The sequence below is a fragment of the Callospermophilus lateralis genome, unplaced genomic scaffold, assembly GCF_048772815.1.
Source record: "Callospermophilus lateralis isolate mCalLat2 unplaced genomic scaffold, mCalLat2.hap1 Scaffold_120, whole genome shotgun sequence".
In the NCBI taxonomy this organism is placed as follows: domain Eukaryota; kingdom Metazoa; phylum Chordata; class Mammalia; order Rodentia; family Sciuridae; genus Callospermophilus; species Callospermophilus lateralis.
The window spans coordinates 3,948,144-3,970,952 of NW_027512320.1; the positions used below are offsets into that span (position 1 = coordinate 3,948,144).

The following is a 22,809-nucleotide window of genomic DNA, read 5'->3' on the forward strand; positions in this document are numbered from 1 at the left end:
TGTACCTAGAGTAATGATATCCATCTCATTCCACTATCTTTTCTGCCTACCCCAATGCCTCTTCCCATATTTCCTCCCCTTTACCCAATCGAAGTTCCTCCATTTTTCTCATGCCCCCCTCCCCATTATGGATCAGATCATCATCCACTTATCATAGAGAACATTCAGCCTTTTGTTTTTTTGGATTGACTTACTTTTCTTAGCATGATATTCTCCAACTTCATCCATTTACCTGCAAATGCCATAATTTTATTCTCTTTCAATGCTGAGTAATATTACATTGTGTGTATATACCTATTTGTTTATCCATTCATCAACTGAAAGGCACCTAGTTTGGTTGCATAATTTAGCTACTGTGAATTGAGCTGCTGTAAACATTGATGTGGGTGATCTAATAGAGTATGTTGATTTTAAGTCTTTGGGTATAGACAGAGTGGGATAGCCAGGCAAATGCTTTAATATTAAGTGAAAAAGTAGGAAGAAGATTGTGTTTTCACATTATAACTAAATACACAGAAAAAGAGATATAAGCAGGGCAGTAATAAAAGGATATGCAAATAAAAGAAGTCACTAAATACAGTGGGAACTTGGAATTTTTCTTTTCTATCAATTCTGTTACTTCCATTAATATGAATTTGTGACTTGTTCAATTACAGAAATTTCTAAACAAATTGCTATAGAACTGAATTTGAAAAGTATTTTGGCTTTCAGTACTTACAACTGTGCACTGGTCAATTCTATTTCCAAGTGTATTTGCACACACATGGACATACACACATACAACACACAAAGTAGAAACATGAAATACAACCAGAATAAACTACTGAAAGCAACAGCCATTATCTCCAAACAAACTCCCATAGAGGAATTTGGAAAATCGAAACAAGATTAAACGCTCAGATCAGACACTCACCATGCTTTTTCTTTAGCCAGATGTACTTGGAACTGGTGCATAAAAAAAGGTTCTATTAGAACTATTTTGATTCATTTAATGCTGCTAATTCCCATCTGTTTGTAAGATCAGTGCAATAGGGGTAATAGTGGGAATTCTGCATTGTCATAGAAGATATGGGCGTGTGTAAGTGTGTCTTTGTGTATATATCTATTTATCTATCTATATACATATATATCCCAAAGAATACATTGACTTGATGTGGATATTTTATGATAAAAGTTCACCTAAATGAAGAAAGGCTTTGTCTTTCTGGGAATTGTTATGTGGCTGTCATTTAAACCTTGAAATTATTGAATAGATTTTTAAATATTTTATTAAATATCACAAATAATAAAAATGAAGCAATATAATTAGGGCCTTTTTAATAAAACTATTTCTCATTTATTCATAAAATTCTTGCTATGCTAATAAAATTAGTTCATTTCATTATTCATGGTACTCTTTTTCTTACTTAATAAAGATTTTTATTTGGCCAAGAAAATTGTCAAAAGTTACTTGTTATACCTGTGAAAATTGTTAAAGTCAATGTTATTGAGCTGAAAAGGGCATCACAGTAAAATAAAGCCTTGTTTTTACCAAATGTATAATTTAATTTTGTCTCTAATTTGATATTGTCTCTAATAATAAGCTAAGCAACAAAATAATAAAGGCAAGTCTGTATAGATGTTGAAAGTTAAGTTTGACAAGTTGTGTGTTCTATAGGTAATAGCCTTATTATCTTCAATTAATTTCCATTCTTATATTAGAATTGATACTTGTACAGGCATTAATGAACTATAGTTTTAAAGTTTGTAAGAGAAATGCAATATGAAATTAAAAAGAGAAAAAAACATAATTAGTATAACAGCTATACATTGAGAAATGGAATTTTATAAAATTGATCTCCATATGTATATATAGTATTTTTTGTTTAAGAATATAGTAAGTTGCATAATAAAAATGAGTTAATGGTACTTTTTTATCTTGTTGTTTCACACTTTGCCAATTCAAGTTTGAGGAACATAACTTTAAGTGTAATATATTACATAAAATTGGATTCCTTTTCCACCTAAGTCTTTATACATGCTTTTATTGAGGGAAAATCTGCATTAGTAATAATTTCTATATAAAGATATCTTTATTCTCAGTGCTTTTATTTCTTCAAAGTGTAAACTTCCTACATCCCCTGTTTCTCATATCTAGAAATACAATGTTACTCTAATGAACTATTTCAGAATATATTTCACAAATTTTCCACATGACTACTGAAAGAAATGTGATCATTCAAGTACCTGAAATCAATCTGTATGAATTCACTATTGCACACCTATTTACAGCAATTTCAGCATAGCTGTAACAACTTTAGATGAAGAGCATTCCTTGAAGATGAAAAGTTATCAGTTGCATTATGGATAGTTTCATCTGGAACATTACATATTGTAAAGACAGACACAGTACCACACTTCTTCTCATCTAACAAAGGTATGTTCTCATTTTTTATCTTTTCTGAATCTTAGTTCAAATTTAGGAGCACAGATTACTGTTCAAATTCAAGTAGCAATGGTGAGATGGTGATGATTCCTTCTACAAGTGAAACATGCACACAGACACACACACACACACACACACACACACACACACATGCACGCGCAACATTCACAAAGGTTCCTCCATGTTGTACTCTGGATTTTAATTAGAAATTCTTTTTTTTTCCACTTATCAGTGAGCAAGTTTTAAAAAACTCTCTTTAGTTCACACCAATCAGAAAAAGAGATAGGAAATTAGAAATGAAAAGTATTGTCACAAACAATATCAATGGTTTTGTCTATGTAACAGGCTAATCACTTATATGGCATTTCCGCTCTTTAAGGTATGACTTAGTTTCAAGCTCTTAGGTGTACAGCTTCTAGATGTTTCCAGAAATGGTCATTTTATTGAGCTTGTACAAATTTTAGTACAACCTGGGGCTGAATAAGTTCACTGTGGCCTGAGAGAAGTCCTTGACCCCCTTGCAGGTCCTGCAAGGTCTAGGAGAAATAAGGCAGGCCACAGGTAATGCCTCCACCCCAGGAGGAGACATCTGGCTGGAAGAAAGCCCCTCCCAGCTTCCCACAGATGTTTCAGTCTATTACAGAGTTTCATGAGTTTTGGTCTCTATGCATAGAACTTCCCATATGAAAACTCATCTCTAATTAGACTGTAAGGATCTAATTGTGGAAATGTACAAGACAGTGCTCCTCTGGTAAGCAAACTCCTGGGGGCACCCTGTTTTCCACATTTGGAATGTTTTGTAGTTTCTCCCATGAACTAGTAAGATAACAAATGCATGTGCAATGCCTAGCTGTTGTGGCAATTGCCTTCATGAGGAGGCTCGGTGCTAGAGTCTTATATGCCTTGACCTTGACCTCAGGCACTCAGATCCTGGAAATAAAAAAACTCTCTTGTTAGACAACCACAGTGTTTCACCATGCTATGCTGTGTCTGAAGCTGTCCACATAACAGTAACTTTAAACAATGGACTTTCTTGAGAGCTACACAAAGCTCCTAACATTGTACATTGCAAGTATAGTATGTAACTGAGGAATAAGCTTCATGATATCGCTAACTCTGTAACCTGCCTAATGACAGAATGCACAATAATGTACTACCAATGCCTGTGGCCTAATATAACCTATTGATATGAATAAGGCTGACAGCTTGGGCAAGGGCTTTCTGCCTTTCTGCCATTCTGCCATCCTCCTATTCTGCCACTTTGCCTCTGCACCTTGCTTCTGTCTCCTTTTGATTCTCTTTACATTCGACTGCTTGTGGGGCATCATATAAATAATACAAACAACTGATGCTCATTTTCACCCTGAGAGGCTATCCATTGTTTTAAGATCATTTAACTACAGTTGTCACTAGGCTTTTGAACAATTTTATTTGCTACCATTATGATTGTCATTTGTCCCTTTCTGTATTCTCTCTGTGTCTCTGTCTCTCTTGATACAGTAGTATCCAAACCTCTCCCCCCATTCATGGTTTCAATTTCCAAGGATTAAGTAACACAAGAGTAATGAGAATAGTGAGTAAAATATAATATGATAGTGAGAGAGAGAATGAGAGAGAGAGAGAGAGAGAGAGAGAGAGAGAGAGAACAATCACCTAAAATTTATTACAATGTATTTTTTTAATTTTTCTATTTTATTATTTTTGTTGTACTTTAGATATGACGTTTCCCCCAAAAGCTCATGTATGAGATGATGCAAGAATGCTTACCAGTGAAATGACTATATAATGAGAGTTAAACACTGAATTAATTCACTACATGAATTATCTGCATGGAAACTGTAGGCAAGTAGATGTGGTTGGAAAAAGTATGACCCTGAGAGCATTCCTTTGGGGTTTGTATTGTGTCCCTGATGAAATAAAATTATTTCTCTCTCTTCCCCACCCTCTCTCCTTCTGATTACCTTGTCTGGAGCTACTTTTCCCCACCACATCCTTTCTCCATTACATTGTACCTCAGCTCAGGCCAGAGCTATGGTATTAGTTGTCCATGAACTGAACATATCTGACACAGGAGCCTAAATAAACTCTACCTGTCTTGTCACAGCAACAAAAAAGTTAGCGATGTACATTTAATTATTGGCCAGACTCAAACACAACCCTCTACTGTGAGGTAGTCTGAATTTGTAGCACAGACACCCATGTAGGGCTTCAAAGTTTAGTCAGCCCTTCATAAACTACCCCAAACTTGTAGTTGAGAGATTGTTAAAGAAGAGGCAGAGGTAGGGAGGAGACAATGAAGAGTTTTGTTGGGCATACATTAACCTAAAGAGGCCTGCTGGGTATCAATTCAAGAGCTTAGAGGGAATTTCACTGGAAAGAAGTGGTGTGAGTGGTGGTGTGAAGCAGGGATCTAAGGAATCTCTGCAGAATGAACTGGGTGGTAGCCTTTTTTCACCTGTGCTTAGAATTGGAGACAAGAAAGGTACATGGATTAGAGAGAGAAGAGCCAGTGAGTAGGGGTTAGCCCAAAGTAATCATGAGCTAAGCGGGTGCAGATGGGAGAAGGGGACCATTGTCCCAGAAAATACAGGCCCAGAGACTGCAGTTTGAACAAAGCCAACATCAAGGGAGGGCTATGAAAAGATAAGTTCATGTAGGTAACCATATCCAGACACTTTTCTGATAGAAAAGTACAGGAATAAGGTGCAAGTGGGGTGCCATGACTTTTAGACGAGGAGCCTCACAGTATTTGTATTCTGAAGGAAAAGATACAGCTACCAGGGTAGCTCAGGATAGAGTGAGAGGACACCATCAGTGAAGAAGTTAGGCTAAAGAGGATGTTGAAAGTCCAGAATATGGGGGAATGTGTAGGAAAGACTGTGATGTTAAGTAAAGAAACAATTCTACAACACATTTTAAAACATGGCACAAAAGACTTTACTCCTGATCAGTTGATGCACTAGGTATAGGGTCCACTATAATGTAATACCACTACACATGGGAAAAAGAGATTAGGCTAATCTGTGCATACAGCAAAAACAAATGGATAGAGAGTCAAAAAGCAGGTTGGGGAACAGTGGATAGAAAATGAATTAAGTGGAGATAGAGATATTATTATGGGTCAACCAACCAAAGATTCTATCAAGATAGACCTAGGTGATCAGAGATGTTACCTGGGCATGGCAGAGCCTGAGGAGCCTGATCAGATTTGGAGATCTTCTCAGTCTGGATTTGATATTGAAGTGCACAGAGGAGCATAGAGGAGAGTTAAGGGACCTGACTACTACTTGGCCCAGCCAAGAATCTCTGACAGTACAGACCAGAGAATGAGTGTATATGGCTCCATTTCTGGGGTGATGGAAATGGAGTAATGGAGTGTTGTGGTCATGGGGTAATGGAGTGTTGTGGACTGAGCTGGGGCTACACTGAATGCAGGCCATGTCTCTGTTTCTCTTTCAGCTTGGTGAAGTACAGAAGAGCCTACTGGGTCTGAGTTTTGCAAGGGTGAGCAAGACAAAAGGATGGGGGAAGCAAAAATATACATTTAATGGACATGCCTGGAGGCTGGGCTGGTTAGGAAGAAATAAGGACACCAGGGGAGTGTAGAGAAATGGATAGTTATAAGCTGAGTGTTTGGATCATGCTTATATCCCAACCCTGGGTCCCACCCTGGGGGTTTCACTGCACTGGGCCCTGCAGCATTCCACTGCTTGACCAGCCTGAGTCTGGCACCAAGTTGAAACCATTCTGTTATAGGTTCTGCAATGTGCTCTGAGAATGATCATCTTAGCCATATGGAATTTTTGTGAGTACTAAGTGAGATTGTCTTGGAAAGTGCCCAGCAGAAAGAACCTGGCAAAAGCAAAGTGCTCAATAAAGGGAACCTGTTGTTATTGCCTTTATTATTATTACCAATTGACTTAGAAACAATCGAAATGGTAATGAGATCTTAAATGCCCACTCTACAAAACTCAACTTTTCTTTTTGGAAGAGGTCTAGGTGAGCAGACATAAATAATTTATTCTTTGCATTTTATCAGTCACATTTAGAACTAAGTCCAAGCAAAAATTATAGTGTTTGTTTCTTATGTCTCATTGTTATTACTTTCTATAATTTAATGTACAAAAAATATAAAAATAATACAAAAAGAAAAGCCTCATAAATTTTGTTCTCTCAGTAAAGGAATGAAAGCAAAATTAAGGCTATTTAGTTTATATATTCTCTCTTAAGTTTACTATAGTAGTATGAGAACTAAAATCTGTCAGATCATGGTAGTCAACTAGTGTTAATCCAAGAATCATCCCACACCAAATTTCTGGTAGAATGAATAAATTAATGTATGTTAGAAGCTGTAAGTTATGGCCCTTCTGGCATAGTGGCATGGTGACCAAATGGAAGCCTTCTCAGGTCAGACCTTACCAATTGTCAGTCACTCCCTGAGCTTCTGAGGACATTAGTTTCCATGACTCTGTTATAGCAGTGTTTCTCAAACTATATTAGCCATATCCTTTACCTGGAAACCTTGTTTTAGGTGCAGATTCTGAATGAGTAGGTCTGGGGCAGAGCCCAAAGCAAGCATTTTTAACAGGACTCCCAGGGAGGCCCATGCTGTCCTCTTTGGGTAACTAAGCTTTGCAAGAAGTAATTTGTCAAAACAGAGCCTCTTCTTGACCTTTCCTGGACCTTGTAACTCAACTCTGATTTTCTCTACTTAGCTTTTCTAGTAGTAAAACAGGCTTTTAAGAAATTAGAACCTTTCGTGGAGGAAGGGCTATGTGCAGGTCAAGAAGTGAGTTGTGTTCTTTGACAGGCAGCGAGAGAGAAAATCTTCCTTGTACAGATGGGCATCAGGATCTGCTCCTTGAGGTTTTCTGATCAGACACTCCCAAATCTATGAAGATGTTTAGATCCTGGAAATAGTTAGACCCTTTTGAGGGTTGATTCCCATTCTCCACTGACTGCTCATTCTAAGATATATTTCTTCAGTTCTAGCCTCTAGAGAGTCTTTGGTTTCTCTCCCAGTTTTTCTTTTGTCATCTTCTCTTTAGCCCTTGAGTTCCAGTCACCTCATAAACATCATTTAGGTGACATTATCATCAAATACAGAAAAGAGCTCACTTCATTTCTGTGCATCTTCAGGAGGCTATTTCAGAAACTCCTCTAGAGTACTTTCTTAAGGTGATACAGAAATGAGAGCATGTGGCTAGCGGTTGAAAGTGTAACTACTGGAATTGATAATCATTTGCTCTGGTGACATGATTAAGCACTGTTTGGAGCTCTTAAAAAGAGATTAATTTATTTCACAGCAAGTGAGAAAACTCTGAACGTCATCTTTGTTATTAAGCACTGTAACACACATCCACCTCAAAGAAAATATTGTAATTATAATGTTCATAGGTATGCCAACATGGCTGGAAAACACAGTTTTGAATGTTATTTTTTATGGAAGAAGGGATCCAAGAAGGCAAATAAATCTGAAGTTCACTCAGGTTACCCATGGCTGAGTTTATAAGAGGATGGAGACTAGATGCCATGGTTGGCTTGAGTTCTTAGAAACTTGGTGCAGTAATTGCTGGATTGCTGTGTCTAGGAAGGTGTAAGGAAGCCCTGAATTGGCTGTGACACATTTCCTACTACAGGGGATAGAACTCGGCTATCTTATTGTCCCTGAAAACATGTTTAATAATGCAAATCTTTTATAATCAAGTATTTTAATGTTTCTTTTTGGTGGGTGGGAAGTGCAGAGTGATAATGTAGTATTTGAATTTAATCCAGCACTTTTCGCATGGAGTTTTTGCTATTTGGATATAACTATATTTAAAAACTAAAGAAAAAAAAAAACTTTCTTTTCCAGTGCTCTTATTGGATGGTGTTCTTTCAGTGGCTTATTGTATGGTGTTCTTTCTCTCTTTTTCCCATGCAGAAAGAACTGAAGAACATAAAGACTTATGCAAAGCTCTTTGCTTAATTAAAGACATGATTGCAGCCATGGATCTGAAAGTCAACGAATATGAGAAAAAACAAAAATAGCTTGAGATCCTAAGTAAGATCAAAAACAAAATGTACACAAAGCTGAAAAATGGCCACGTGTTTTGAAAGCAGGACCTGATGAGTACAGAGCGGACCCTGCTGTACGATGGCCTCATTTACTAGAAAACAACCACGGGACATTTCAAAGGTGGCTACACCAGACCCACTCCTCCTCCCTTCATTCCTGTTGTTCAGGCAACAGAAGACAGGTTTTCAGAGGAAGGATGGTTCTGGAGTGGCAGGACTGCATACACAGATGCTTGATTTTTCAGTTGAAAGATCAAGTTGTGAAGTTCAATTGGCAAGTGTGACCAGTGATCATGTCTTTGATGGGAATTTGCTGTCCCGGCCAACAACTTTCCTATGTATTTTTATGAATGTGCATGTTTGTGATGTCTAAAATTAAAGGAGCTGAGAGTTCTGCTCATCATTGGCACAGAAATATTATTCTGTTAGTTGTGTTGATAGCAAGGTATTATCACACCTACACAGGTAGGGTCCATTGTGTGCCACGTCATCCTGAAGCTGTCAGACCGTGAAGGGAGCAAGTGAGAAAACTCTGAATATAGTCTTTGTTATTGAGCACTGTAACACACATCCACTTGCTTGCTGGCCCTGTTGTAAGTACTTCCTCAGGCTACCTTTTGCTCATGGCATTAACTCAATTCTGTTAATCTGGTTAGACTCTAAACCAGCTGATTTCCATTCTTGAGGTCGTATATGTAGGACCTTGCCTGACCCAGGCTTTTTTACTCTGGCTACACGCTAAAATCACCCCTGGAGCTTAAAAAAAAACCAATGATGCTTAAGTCTCCTCCCAATATTCTGATTTTATCAGTGAAGGAATGAAAACCAGCTCAGAGGGATGTTTTAAAGTTCCCCCAGGTAAGTCTGCTTTGCAGCCAGGAATAAGAGCTACAGGCCTGGTCTCCTTGTTTTTAACACTTCATCATAGTAATGTTCTCAGGTGATCAACGAGAGGAAGAAAATGTTAAATTCTAGTTAAATTGTTAAAATCAAAGTCATTATTCACAGGAGGATGATCAGGTTTTGTTGGAAGTTCAGCTAATGTCTGAAATGGGATTTGTTGTTTGACTGATTGCAATGTTGCATTGAAAAAGCATTAACCACTATCCGTAGATGGGATTGTTCCTTGTCCCTTTAACAGATTCACTGTGCAGGTCAGCCTGTGTGTGCAGTGGTTCCAGTGAAAGTGGGCTTTTGTAAACTATTTTCAAGAGAAATCTAAATACTCAAACTTCACTCAACTCTCCATGAAACAAAGTAGCAGGTTTTCATGTATAAGTTGATGTGCAAGCTGCCTTTTTATATTTTTAAAAAATATTTATTTTTTAGTTGTAGTTGGACACAGTACCTTTATTTTATTTATTTATTTTTATGTGGTGATGAGGATCTAACTCAGGGCCTCGCACATGCTAGGTGAGTGCTCTACTGCTGAGCCACAACCCCAGTCCCCTTTTTACATTTTTAATTGAGCATGGTTTTCCCCTAAATGTAAGGGCTTGCTCCAGTCTATTATAACTTTCTTTCTGTAAGATATTTTCCATCCATCTTGAAATCTGCAATTTAAATTCTGTATGTATACGTATAGTTGTACATACAAACATGCACACTTAAAATTGGCTTTTTACTAAGTTGTTTGTATATCCTTCATGATCAAAATACTGGGGATTTAATAAAAGTCTTATAATTAGACTAACCTGAGTCACTTAATTTTTATTAATTTATTTAAATTGTAAGCATGAAATTAGAATATTTAATAAAGGCATTTGAAATATGGTTTGCATCACTAACATTAGTAATGTTTTTTTTTTTCTTTGAAGATATCCTAGCTCTACTTCTTACTGATGTGCTGTGCTTTTTACAAGAAAAAGACCAGAAATACATCTTTGCAGCGGTAGTAAGTATATGACTGTATGATGCATATTTTTAATAAGACTTCATTCTGCATTTCCTTGGGAAAAAATGCCCGAAATTCTTAGTGAAATAAAATGCACCTCATATAGTTCCATTATTATTAGTGATTTTACAGCTGATTTAGTAACTATTTGAATTGTGAAAAGATTGTAGTACTTTGGTACTAGATAGTAAATAGGCACTTCCCTGAGGCCCCCTGCCCCCCAACCCCGGGTACTTCTCTGTTATGTCCATCTTGGTCTTTCCTCTTATCCCCAAACCCTATATCCTTCTCTCAGATCTAATGACTGAAATGTTAAATGCTGGGGACAAAGGGTCACTTTCAGCATCTTGCTCCTTCTATTCCTACTGGTATTGCCTTGTTGTGCTGCTTGCTGGCCTCATTTGTAACTGTCATTATAATGTTCCCTCTGCCAAACAAGTGAACACCATCCTGGCATCTGAAGAAGATTCTTTCTTATTTCTACTACAACCGGTTCTGATGACTAAGGTCATGAATAACACCTTTGGAATGCAGTTAGTCAAATATCAGAATGAAGGCAGCCACTACTTAGTTTTCGGTAAAATGTGTTTGGCCATGAACAATAGTAAAATGTTGCTAATATTGTTTCTGCATTCATATCATAAGGGTGATACCAGGGAGTAAAAGAGAAAGCAGGATTTTATCCTTAGTGTCAAGTGCACCCTGCTGTTTGCTCATAGACCTTTTAGTTACATCTGTCTGACATCTCTTATATCTGTCCCTGCACCATCAATCTCTTTTAGTGAACATCTTGGAGAATTGAAGCATCAGCTAGGGGTACACAGATACCCTCATTTCCTAGTTCCCATCCTAATGTTTCAGAAAATTATTCTCACCCTCAGATCAAAAAGAGAGATTCTTCATTCCTTGTGCCCTTTAGAAAAACCTTCATTAGTACTAAGATGTTTATCCTGCTGCATGTTATAGAAGACATGATGAACTGGGAAACAGCCAGAAGCTAAGCATCTGAAAGTAGTAAGAAGATAGAGTACTGTCCTTACCAGATGGTTTTGTTTGTTTGTTTTTAAAGAGGACTCAGCTGGGAATGAGTGGGAACCAAACCTACAAAATGTATAAGTTCACTAAGTCCTCAGATACTGAGTCTAAGAAGCATCCCTTGAATATTAAATAAGACAATTTCTAAATTAAACAATAAAAAAGACAATGAACATGTAGATCAGCTAGTTCAAGTTCAAAGTATGAAGCAATCTTAAATCTTTTCATTCCCTTGGAATCAGTCACTAACAGAATCAGTGCAAAGTGGATATGATATAACAACAGAACTAAAGGGAGCAGCTCCTTTTTGTCTTTCCCTGCATCATTGGTCTTTAGCTTTATATGTCCATAGAGATTGGGCAGGAATGGAAGTGAGTGAATCCCAGTTCAGCATCAAGGAGTCAGTGTGGCAGAGGCAGCAGAGTATGATGGAGACTGTCGTCAACTAATGAATACACATTCCAGCTTAGCAGAGCCAATATTCAGCCATAGTCAGTGTTATTAAATGAGAATATGTACCTAGTATTGCCAATCTTCTGTTTTACCAAGCACACAGAATCCTAGAGGTGTTTTTTTTATTGTTTTTTTTTAATGGTAGAATCTCTCCGTTTTTAAATGTTGGCAACTTATTTTGTAAGAAATGGTTTTTAAATGCTATGGCACAAATAAACATCTTTGCATTACCAGTGTTTAATATCTGTCTCCAGAGAAGCCATGTTGCCTTTTTTCCTGGGAATTTGAGTTCTTGTTTGCAGCTTAGTGGTTCACATGATTACTATGAGTAGTGATGGGCTTGCCTCAGTATCTTCTGGCCTAAAGGTTATTTAATGAGTGAGACTTTATATCCCTTTATCTATTCTTCACTTTTTAAAGATGTTATCATGCCAGGTGAGGTGGCACCTGTAATCCCAGTGGCTTGGGAGGCTGAGGCAGGAGGATCGTAGGTTCAAAGCCAGACTCAGCAATTTAGCGAAGCTCTAAGCAACTTAGTGAGACCCTGTCTCAAAATAAAAAATAAAAAGTGCTAGAGATGTAGATCAGTGGTTAAATGCCCTTGGATTCAATACCTGACACCAAAAACAAAAGCAAAACAAAACAAAACCTTAACTCTGTCAGTGCCCCTCCCCCAATAACCCTGACTCAAGTGATTTCACTCTTGCTTATGTCTTAAGCAATTTAAACCCACCCTGAATTTTTACATATAAACACCATCAACCTTATAATCTGAGAAAATTGAAACAGTACATTGAAACAAGGGAGGCAGATGTACTTCAGATAATAGGGCTGTAATAGAACAACAATGCTCAGAAGACCTTTCCTCATTACAGAAGGCCGTATTGGAGAAGGCTTGCCACAAAATTGCTTTTGCTTCCATTTTCAGAGGCCAAGCACAGAACCAGGTAGACCAATTGTCTGTCTGTCCCATCTTATATTTTCATGCTACTTTAAAAAACATGGAGGTGGCACTCCAGGTCCCCCCTTGCACAGAACTCCAGATCTGGCAGTGATGACTGCAGAGTCAGGAAGGCAGACAAGCCAGTGCCAAGGAGCCAGCAGAGGTGTACAGAGCAGCTTGTTCTGGGTAAAGGCGTCACTCAGTCCATGAGGGAGAAAGAAAACCACATGCTGCAGCCAGCTCTGTAAACAGTGTTGAGAGCCACAAACCAAAGCCAAGTTTTCATTTTCACCCCCACACTGCTCAGCGCAGGCATTCTTTTGGCCATTATTTCAGCTCCTGGTCCAAGTCAGTGTCAATCAGGGTCGTCTTCATGTTTGGGTCCTCAGAGCTGCATGTGAGGCATCTAAGGACTACAGCGAAAGTCCATAGAACAGGTGGCTGAATCACAGTGTGGCTTCACATTTTAGGCTTTCCTCCTATTTCTCTCCAGTGGAATCATGTTAAATCTACTTGTGTGCCTGCTCTGTGCAAGACACTGTGCCCAGCACAGAAAGATGAATTAGACACGCTGTCCACTAATCGGCTTATCTGGCTGGTGAGGAGAGATACCTACAGATAGAGCTGTAGCAGTTCGGTTGCTGGGTTGTACAGGACAATAGCAGGAGAGGCTGGTGACATCTGGGGAATGTAAGGTCTGGCCTTCTCTTTCTTACCTTTTTTTTTTTATAGCCAATGTTGTTGATTTCTGGGGATTTGTGCCATTAAAAAATCACTGAAACTATATTGCTATTAACTGCCAAATTCAAGGGACTCTTCAGGTCCATCATCCTTCTCCATCTGTCATGTTTTAGAGACTGTTTCCTTTCTCATATCCTCATAGAAAAATCCCTTGTCCCCGACAACAGCATTTTGATATTTTTTAAATGAGTTCTCTGACTTTTCTCTGTCTTTTTAAAAAGTTGACTTTTTAAACCACTAATTGTTAAGCACAAACACCCCCCTTAACCTTTTCTTTCTATTCTTTCTTCCCCATACCCTCTCCCTTAGAGATCTTATCAACTACTTCAGCTCTTTGAAAAGTGGGAAGTGAAATAAAGGTTTCCCTAGTCCTGTGTTTCCATGGCTCATGTTTTCAGAGTGACCCTTAGAAAGGACACAGGTTCATCTGCACATCCTCCTATTTTATGTAGGATCAGAAGCCATCCATCATTTCCCTTCAGAAGCTTACTGCTAGAGAAGTTGCTAATGAGGAGAGAGGAATGTTTCTGATCAGTGCTTCATCAACTGGTCCCGAGATGTATGAAATTCACACCAATTCCAAGAAGGAACGAAATAACTGGATGAGGTAGATCCAACAGGCAGTAGAAAGGTAACATTTCCTTCTGTCTTTGGTCCATGGAATGTGCTTGTTCAATTGGGAAAAAATATTAAAACCATGTCTCCCCTGCATGAAAATGCTGCTTCAGCCAGAATGGTCTCCTCCCTGCCCCTGCACCTGTCTGCGATAGTGACAGTGTGTCATCTGCAGGTCTGTACTCCACATTCCTCTCTGCATGCAGTGCCCTCCCCTTCCCTCTGCCTGTGCACTGTGGTACAGCTCCTGTCCTCGCCTGCTTCATGAAGAATGCCTTAGCACTTGCTCTCTAAGGCATTTATCTGGTGTTTGTGGATCTTATCTTTTACATGTATGTACTTATATATGTGCTTATTTCATCAGATTGGAAGCTCCTTGAGGGCAGGGACATGTCATGCGTACCTCTGGGTGCCTTGTATTGAGGAATCATTCAATAAGTGTTTTTAGATTATTGGAACTAAAGGTTCTAAATCAATCTATTTCTCTTGGGTACTCAAGAACAGTTTGTATAAATGTGGGTGCAAGACATTATTCTTAATGGTAATTTGTTTAGTTAGATTTTACTATTATGTAAAATTTCTCTACCTTCACTCTATCCACTCAGTACGGCTTCCTAATTCCATCCCCCAATGCTCTTACTCTCACTTGTTTAAACACCCAAATGTTGTAAAAAATAAAAAATTATTATCTTATTTGTACTTAACATGGGTGTTGGGTGTGTGTGAGTGTGTGTGTGTGTGTGTGTGTTTGTGTGTGTTGGAATATTTGAGTCATCCTATACTGCTGACTTTGAGAGTCATGTTATATTTTCCACAGTCCTTTCTCTCAAGAAAACCAAGCTCTTGGCCAGGGGGCATCACTAATTATCTTTATGCTGATTTTTTTTGCTTTTATAAGTTAATTTTATTACCAAGTTTCCATGTTTTCCTAATGATCCTACACATACTTGGATTTACTTTCAGTTGTGTCCCTTGACTATTGTCTCTTAAAGTTGCCCAGAATAAGAAGGGGGAAGGACAAGTGAATCGGATGAAGAGAAGTGGAAAGCTAAAGCCAAAGTGGCCAGAATTCAGCAATGTCAAGGTATGGTGTGGGCCCTTCTGGCTCCCTGGTCATGGTGTGCTAGTTGGGTTTTGGGAAAGCCCTGGTGTCATGAATGGAAGGTTAACTGTTTCTGAGGTTTGCACTGAACCACCTTCCAGGAAAACATCCTGATATTAGCCAAGCTCCTTCTTTTACCTTAATGATTAAAACACACAGAAATGCATGCATGAAACAGTAATTGGGCAGTGTGGTACTGATGAGTGTTGGAATTGCTTCCTGATGGTTTAATTTTAGGTCCAACACTGTCATATTGTAGTTTTATGACTGCACAAGGAACCCAAAAGTTCTGGCCATCAAATGCAAGTCTGTAAAGTAAGATTAGCTCACTTGAGGAGGTTGCTCATCCTCAACCAACTGAGTAGACCTGAGTATTTTTTAAAATCCCCCAGGTAATCTTGAGGAGCACAGAGGGCTGAGAACTCCTGGATTAGATTTTGGTTAAGGTCTCTGAGGTTTAAGAATTTTGTAACATAGTGAAATCAGGAGAGAAGGATGCATGCAAGGGTGGTCACAGAAATTAGGTGTTTAGAAACAAAGAAATAAGCCAGCATGCTTGGTTTTGACCATGACTGGCTGAGGACTGAGGAGTTTCAGTCTATTTGTGTTGTTTATTTGCATGTCTATTTGTGTTGTTTTCCCCTGTGGGCATTAACTCATCCTGGATAGGGCTGCCTCAATTTTTATTCCTGAGCAGGGTGTCTAGTCTTAATAAGAAACAGCCTGCATAAACAAAGAAGAACTTTGCAGGGTTTTTTGGAAATAGGGGAATGAAGTGCAGAGGAAGCTGAGAGTATTGATAAGTCACTTGCTGAGGGCCACAGTCACTAAATGAAAGAAGCAAGATTTGAACCTGGGTCTGTCCTACCCAATGAAATGAGCTTTACCTTTTAGATCAGACAACTCACTAAGTAGTATATTTATCTCCTAACTTGAATTTTATATAATTTGTTGTATTCATGGTAGTGATAAACTTCTATGGTAAATTCTATTCCACAGAAATACTCAGTAATCAAGATCAGCAAATTTGCACATATTTGGAGGAAAAGCTGCCTATCTATGCTGAACTGGGGGAGCTGAGTGGCTTTGAGGATGTCCATCTAGAACCTCACCTCCTCATTAAGCCTGATCCAGGAGAGCCTCCTCAGACAGCCTCTTTACTGGCAGCAACACAGAAAGAAGGTAAATTGTTTTGTAAAGGATTTGTTTTGACAAAGGAAAAAAAAATGTTTATTGAGTACCTACTGTATGTCATGTACCATCATCTTGGTGCTAGGATATAGTATAACAAGACATGAATACCTGCTCTCCAAGAACTTAAATTTTGGAAGAACAAAATATAAAGAAATAAACATGGAGGCTGAATCAAGTGCTATAAAGAAAAATAAGCAAGGCAGAAGAGATAGAGAGTGACAGACTTAGGATGGTTCCATTTTAGATAGGGTGACCAGGGAAGGCCTCTTTGATATAATGCTATGAAAGCAGACATGAAGGAAGTGAGAAGGCCAAGTGACAAACCACTTGACTTGTGGTTTAAAGGGAGATCTCTGATTGTGGCATCAGAGGGGCAAAGTGCAGATATTGCACTGAATGAGGCCCATTATCAAGTATCAGCATGTGCCAGTGTAGGAAAGAACATAAATGTGTATGTCATCTATATGTGGTAAATGTAGCATTTTGTATTTGGTATAAAATATGACATCAAGGGCTGGGGATGTGTCTCAAGTGATAAGGCACTCGGCTGGCATGCGCTGGGCACTGGGTTCGATCCTCAGCACCACATAAAATAAAATAAAGATGTCGTGTCCACCAAAAACTGAAAAATATTAAAAAATTCTCTCTCTCTCTCTTAAAAAATATGACATCAAATAAAGAATTTTATAAACAGCACCACAAAGTAAATATCTTTTTCATCAGCGTCCTGATTAGACATTGTTTCACTGAAATACTATGTGTGAAAGGGCCTCAAAAGGTCTAGCTTTAATCAGTGCAAGGTGATGTGTGTATTACATATGGCTAGGAGAAAAAGTTCAAAGATTTAAAAAAAACATAGAAAAGACAACTGTAATTTTAAAACTTTATAAGAAAAGCGAATGTGACAAAACAAGTATATATATATATATATATATATATATATATATATATATATATACATATACATATATAATGTTTTATGTTTTCTGATTGTAAACTTTCTAACTTATGTGTCTTAAAATGTTTCTGCTTTTCATTCTTCTCAGTACAGACTTAACTTTTAAATCTGTTTTGTAGCTTTTAACTGTTTTCATGTTATCAGGAAGGAAGGAAAGAGGGAGGGAGGTAGGAAGAGTTGGTCAGTGATAGTTTAATCTTGAATGGAAAGCCATCACAGCTCCCACCCATGATTTAGTCATAGGAGGATAATCGAGATTAAGTGTCCAGGTTCCTCTTTGTATTAACCTATCTAGAAAATTTGGCACTTAATAAGGCATTTTGAGGAACTAAGCTGAGGTACCACTTGAAATCACTCTTAAAAATTGTATAATGGATAGTTTCCCATTATCTCACTTAATAAGATAAGGTTAAAACATATTACTGAAAGAATTTTAAAAAACACAAACAAACAAACAAACAAAAACACTACCACCCCCTTCCAAAAACCCAATGGCAGAAATCCTGTTAATCACCAATTGCAGTTATGCTCTTGAACCACAAGGTGGCGGACCAACTCCATTAAAAGGATAATGTGCCATTTCCTTTCTCACTAGTAATGGTAGTTCTTGGGTAGCACAAGGCAACTCATTTCTATGTGTTTAATTTTTAGAGTATAAAAATTCTATACCATTGGATTTCTTGCTACAAAAATAATAAAATTTGGATGGGCAAGGACAGAACCGGTAGAAAAGCAAAAACTCCAAAACTCACTAAAGAATGGGGATACTTAGTCCTTGTTATCTTCCATAGGGTTGAGCACAGATCTAATGCCTTTAGATCTCATCTCCTTTTTTCAGACTTTGTCTTTTCTCTATTGGAAGGGCTTCTCAGTAATGAAATTTTTAATTTGCCTTATGGAGGAAGAGAAGATCTGGTTAGCTCATCATCAACCTGAACTGATTGCATTTAACAACAAGCTGAAAGTTACCTGAGAACATTACCATGACTGACTGTTTTTTGCACTTAAAATTAGATCTTCTCAGATGAAAACAAGCAGCATACTGAAGACTGTAGGCTCTTGGAGATCAGGGGGTCAAATGATCTCCCATAGGATAAAGCATAGAGTCGATAGTGGGTGATCAGTACTTATTGAGTGGAGTGCAATCAAATTCTAGTGTTCGTTGCATGCCAGACATCATTCTTAGGTTTGCAGATATAATATTGAATATACAAAGTCCTGCTACTCACTGGTTTACATACAATTTGAGAAGACAGACAATAGATGAATAAGCAAAAGTTTAATTCAATTCTGGAAACTGGAAACCTCAGTATTCACATGTTCCGTTAATGTGTGCTGTGGGCAGGACAAAGAATGAAGCATAGACCCACTTCCCAAGCAACGGATGGTCTCCTGTGGCCTCATTTATAGTCTTTGCACTGGCCCAGTGAAGTCTATTTGAGGCAGGCTCTGGGGGAGACCAGTTTTCTTATCCCAACCAGTGACTGTTTTAGCCAGTGAGGCAGGGAGCTGGAGGCCTGATATATAAGGAGAATGAGGTCTAGAATGAGAATGTAGAGTCTTATGAGTTTATGTACTGTATTATTACTAAGTAGACTTAGTTAAATATTATCCAACAGCTGGCAATCAATGACATTTCCAGAAAAGGGGTTGAATAAAATGAACCTTCTGTAACCACATTTTATGCATCCTTTCATTCAAACAACATTGGATAGAAAATGTAGGGAAAATATTCATAAAGTTCCAAAAAGCAAAACTTGAGTTTGCATCTTGCTGAGTATTACACTGGCTTTGTGCACATGAAGTGATGTGTGGGCATTGTAATAGGAATTATGAGTCATCTAGAGATGATTCAAAGTATGCAGGAGGATGTGTGTAGGTTATGTGCAAATGCTAAGGGAGTCCTGGAACCAATCCCCTCAGACACTAAGGAAAAATGATATTGATTCTGTGCATGATTTCTTCTCTCTATAATTTCCCAGATAATGTCATTAAGAACTAAAGAGAAACCTATTTGAAATGCCAAAGTCTGTCTTTACACGTAATATGGAAAAAGGACAGAATATTAAGAGACAATAGTTTGATTATACATTTTGTGTTCAGGGATGCTTCCAACCCAAGAGGCAAACAATACACAAGCCTGTTTATTCATTTGTCCTCCGCTGCCCTATAGGCCTCCTTGACCATTCAGGATAGCCACATTGAGATCCACAAGCTGGTTCTCCAGCAAGAAAGCCTGGCTCCCAGCTGCTCTTTGCGAAGTGGCTCCTTCCAAGACCAGGAAACGTCCTGCAACCTGGAGAAGCAGCGTGAGGATCTGGCTAACATCCATAAGCTTCAACACCAGTTCCAGCAGGAACAGCAGTGCTGGCACCACAGGTGTGACCTGCAGCAGCGGGAGCAGGAGGCCAAGGAGAGCTGGCTGCAGGTGCGGGAATGGGAGTGCCAGACACAGGAGGAGCTTCTGCTGAAGAACCACAGTGAGCTGGACTATCAGCTCCAGGAGTACCAGCAAAACCTGGAGTGGCTGAATGAGGGCCAGAGGGTGGTGGAGAGGGAGAGAGAGAGAGCATGGGCACCCAACAGAGCCTGCAGTGTCCCTGGAAGCACAGCCAGCAGAATAGACTCCCAGCAGCCTTTCCACCAGAAAGCAAGGAGGTATGGCTCTTCCAGGGTGTCGAAGCAGCTTTCAAAAGCAAGCTCATTCCTCCCGAGATGCTATACAAACTCTGGTGTTACTCATTGTTGTGTAAGAGCTCACAAAAGTGTCTCAAATTAGTATATAATAAAAGCTAGGAGCTTTCAGAAGCAATGCATGTGTCTTGACTTAAAACATGGAAATTTTAAAGACCAAGGTTCTATTGAATCATTGTATTTAGAGACACTTTTCCCTGAGGAAGGAACATAGAATCAGATTGACCCAGTGAGGTGAGGGCAGGTTTGCCTTAGCAGCATGTTCACTGTGAGCATGCCATTTTTCCAGTATTTTAAGGACCCTGTTATATCCCATCTATTCTTATGGGATATAATAAGAATATTCTATTATCTATGATTCATGCACCAGTTAGGTATAAATATATATTATATGCAAATAAAACACTATTCTGTTATGCTAAGCTTATTCTCTCTTTGTGAATTGGATAGATTAAATTCCAAATCCATATCACTAATAATAGTTAATATGATTTGCACTGTCGCCATAATGGGACTCAAAGAGATCTGTCCAAAGAAAGATGGCACCTCTACTCTACTTTCCAGGCTCTTGACCTATCACAGAAAAGAATTTAAGAATGAATCAGGTTTTAGCAAAGAGGGAGTGCTTCCTTAGAAAGTGAAAAGCAAAACACAAAAGAAAGTGAAAGTGCAGATGTGTTTTCAGAGAAGTGCTGTTGAGTGTAAGAAGCAGCTTTGGGGTCTCAGATGGGCATGGGAATGTAATTGGGAATGGCCTCAGCCTGGTGATTGTGAGGCCATTTATGGGAGCCTGGCCTTTCTCAGGCCCTTAGTTCAATGTTGTCTCTTCTATCTGATCGGTAGATAACATTGGGAATGTATCTTAGATTATAGGTTTCTAAAAATATTACATCTCCCTTTGTTTAGTCTGAAAATACATTGTGTAAGCTAACAATGCACTTGAGCTTAATCAAAATGAGGCAATTTTCATAGATGAGTGAATTTATGATAATCCTACTATTCATACATTTGTCAGTAATTATTCATTTTCTACTTTGCTGGATTCAGTTTGCTCCAGTTGTGGAGGAGAAACTGGCCTGGGGATAAAAGGTGAGAGGAGCTTTCCCATAGGCTCTGGAGTTAAAGATACAGTTTCTTTTCCTCACCCTTTTGTTTTCTTTCTACCTATCTTTTCTATCTTGCCTCAATGCTAATTAATGACATAGGATGTGTCTGAGTAGGATGAAATCTTTCTCAGAAGATTATGTGTTTTCTTTGCATCCTCTCTGACAAGGCTTGGCAATTCCATTATCCCAGGAGTTTAGTTTTCTGTGCTATATTTGTTGCATGTATGCTTTTTATTGATAATGCATGAAGTTGTAAAAGCTAATGAGTATATAAGAAAGAACTGTGTTGCATCTTATTTTTCTTCCAAGTTTGCTAAATTACATTTATTGCAAATTCCTTAAGTATATATGGATATGTTTTCAATTTTAATTTAGTAAAAATTAAAATGTTCTGTCTTTGATTAAAATAAAGTAGAAACTCTTTAATAGTCTAGGACACTTCAGCTTTGTTATAAAAGACATTGTACATAGTGAATTGAAAGCTTTGGTTCTAGCTCATTTAAATGGAATGAGAAGAAAGAATAAATGGTGATATTCTTATTGATGTCACTCTTATTGAGGTCTTGATTGTGAGATTCTAGTAGAAATAAACACTTTACTACATTTGTTTAAGTTGCTGGATAAATTATAGTACTTCTTCTGTATTTCTTTACACAGGTAATGGAATTTAATTGATCTGAGGGTTTGTGTCATGAAAATTCACTCCTCATCCATGAAGCTTTAGTACAAATGTCACTTAACAATTTCAGTAAACCGAGTCCATAAGACATCCATGAGGATGCCACTTACTCCCCAAATATATCTAATTCTGATTTGGTGAGGACTAGTGAAAATCAAGTAAACCTCAAGATGGAAGTTTCTCAGCTTTCAGATGTCAACCGGGGAACTGTGGACAGCTGTTGGGCCCTATCATCAGATACCTCCTCTCCATGAAAACAGCAAGGATTCTTGTAAATATGCTAATTAACACCTTACACATTACCTGTGTAGTTTCAACAAGAAATTATATTCTCTGAATGATTGGCTCTTCTGTAGATTGAATCAAAGTGAGCCCTAATATGGGAGTCAATTGGTGATGACAAGCTGGAGTCTGTAGCACACACTTTTCTGTGGGGAAGTCTGGGGATGGCCTTCTCTCAGAAGCATCTAGACAAACAAAGCCACTAATGTAGGGTCTAGGAAATGAGATGAACACATAAGAACCAGGTGGTTTTTAGGCCCATGGGCCCAAAGGGTCATGTCCCCTTAAAAGTGAAGCAACTTGTTCTTTATTCCCCACTGTAGACCCTGCTATATCCTGATACACATATCTGTTGACACTCAGAAATAAAAGATATGAACAGTGTTTGCAATAAGACTTTATGGTCTATCACAGCAATTTCTGTACTGCTATTAAACACCCAAAATGAAACTGTTAACATCATTTGTCATTGTAAAAAAAGGTGTCGTCTCTCCATAAGTACCTCATAATAACACAATCTGCTAATCCCATTAAAGCATTTGCCAAATATAAAGGAAGGGCAGCTCGAGTTTCCAACTGAACATGAATCCAAATGATTTAAATCTATGTCTATCATAAATTGTTTTCTGTG

General features: G+C 38.3%; 1 pseudogene; it reads left to right on the forward strand.

Annotated features, from left to right (window-relative positions):
* Positions 1–7,832: 7,832 nt before the first annotated feature.
* Positions 7,833–22,184, forward strand: LOC143386704 (rho guanine nucleotide exchange factor 28-like; annotated as a pseudogene).
* The last annotated feature ends 625 nt before the right edge of the window (positions 22,185–22,809 follow it).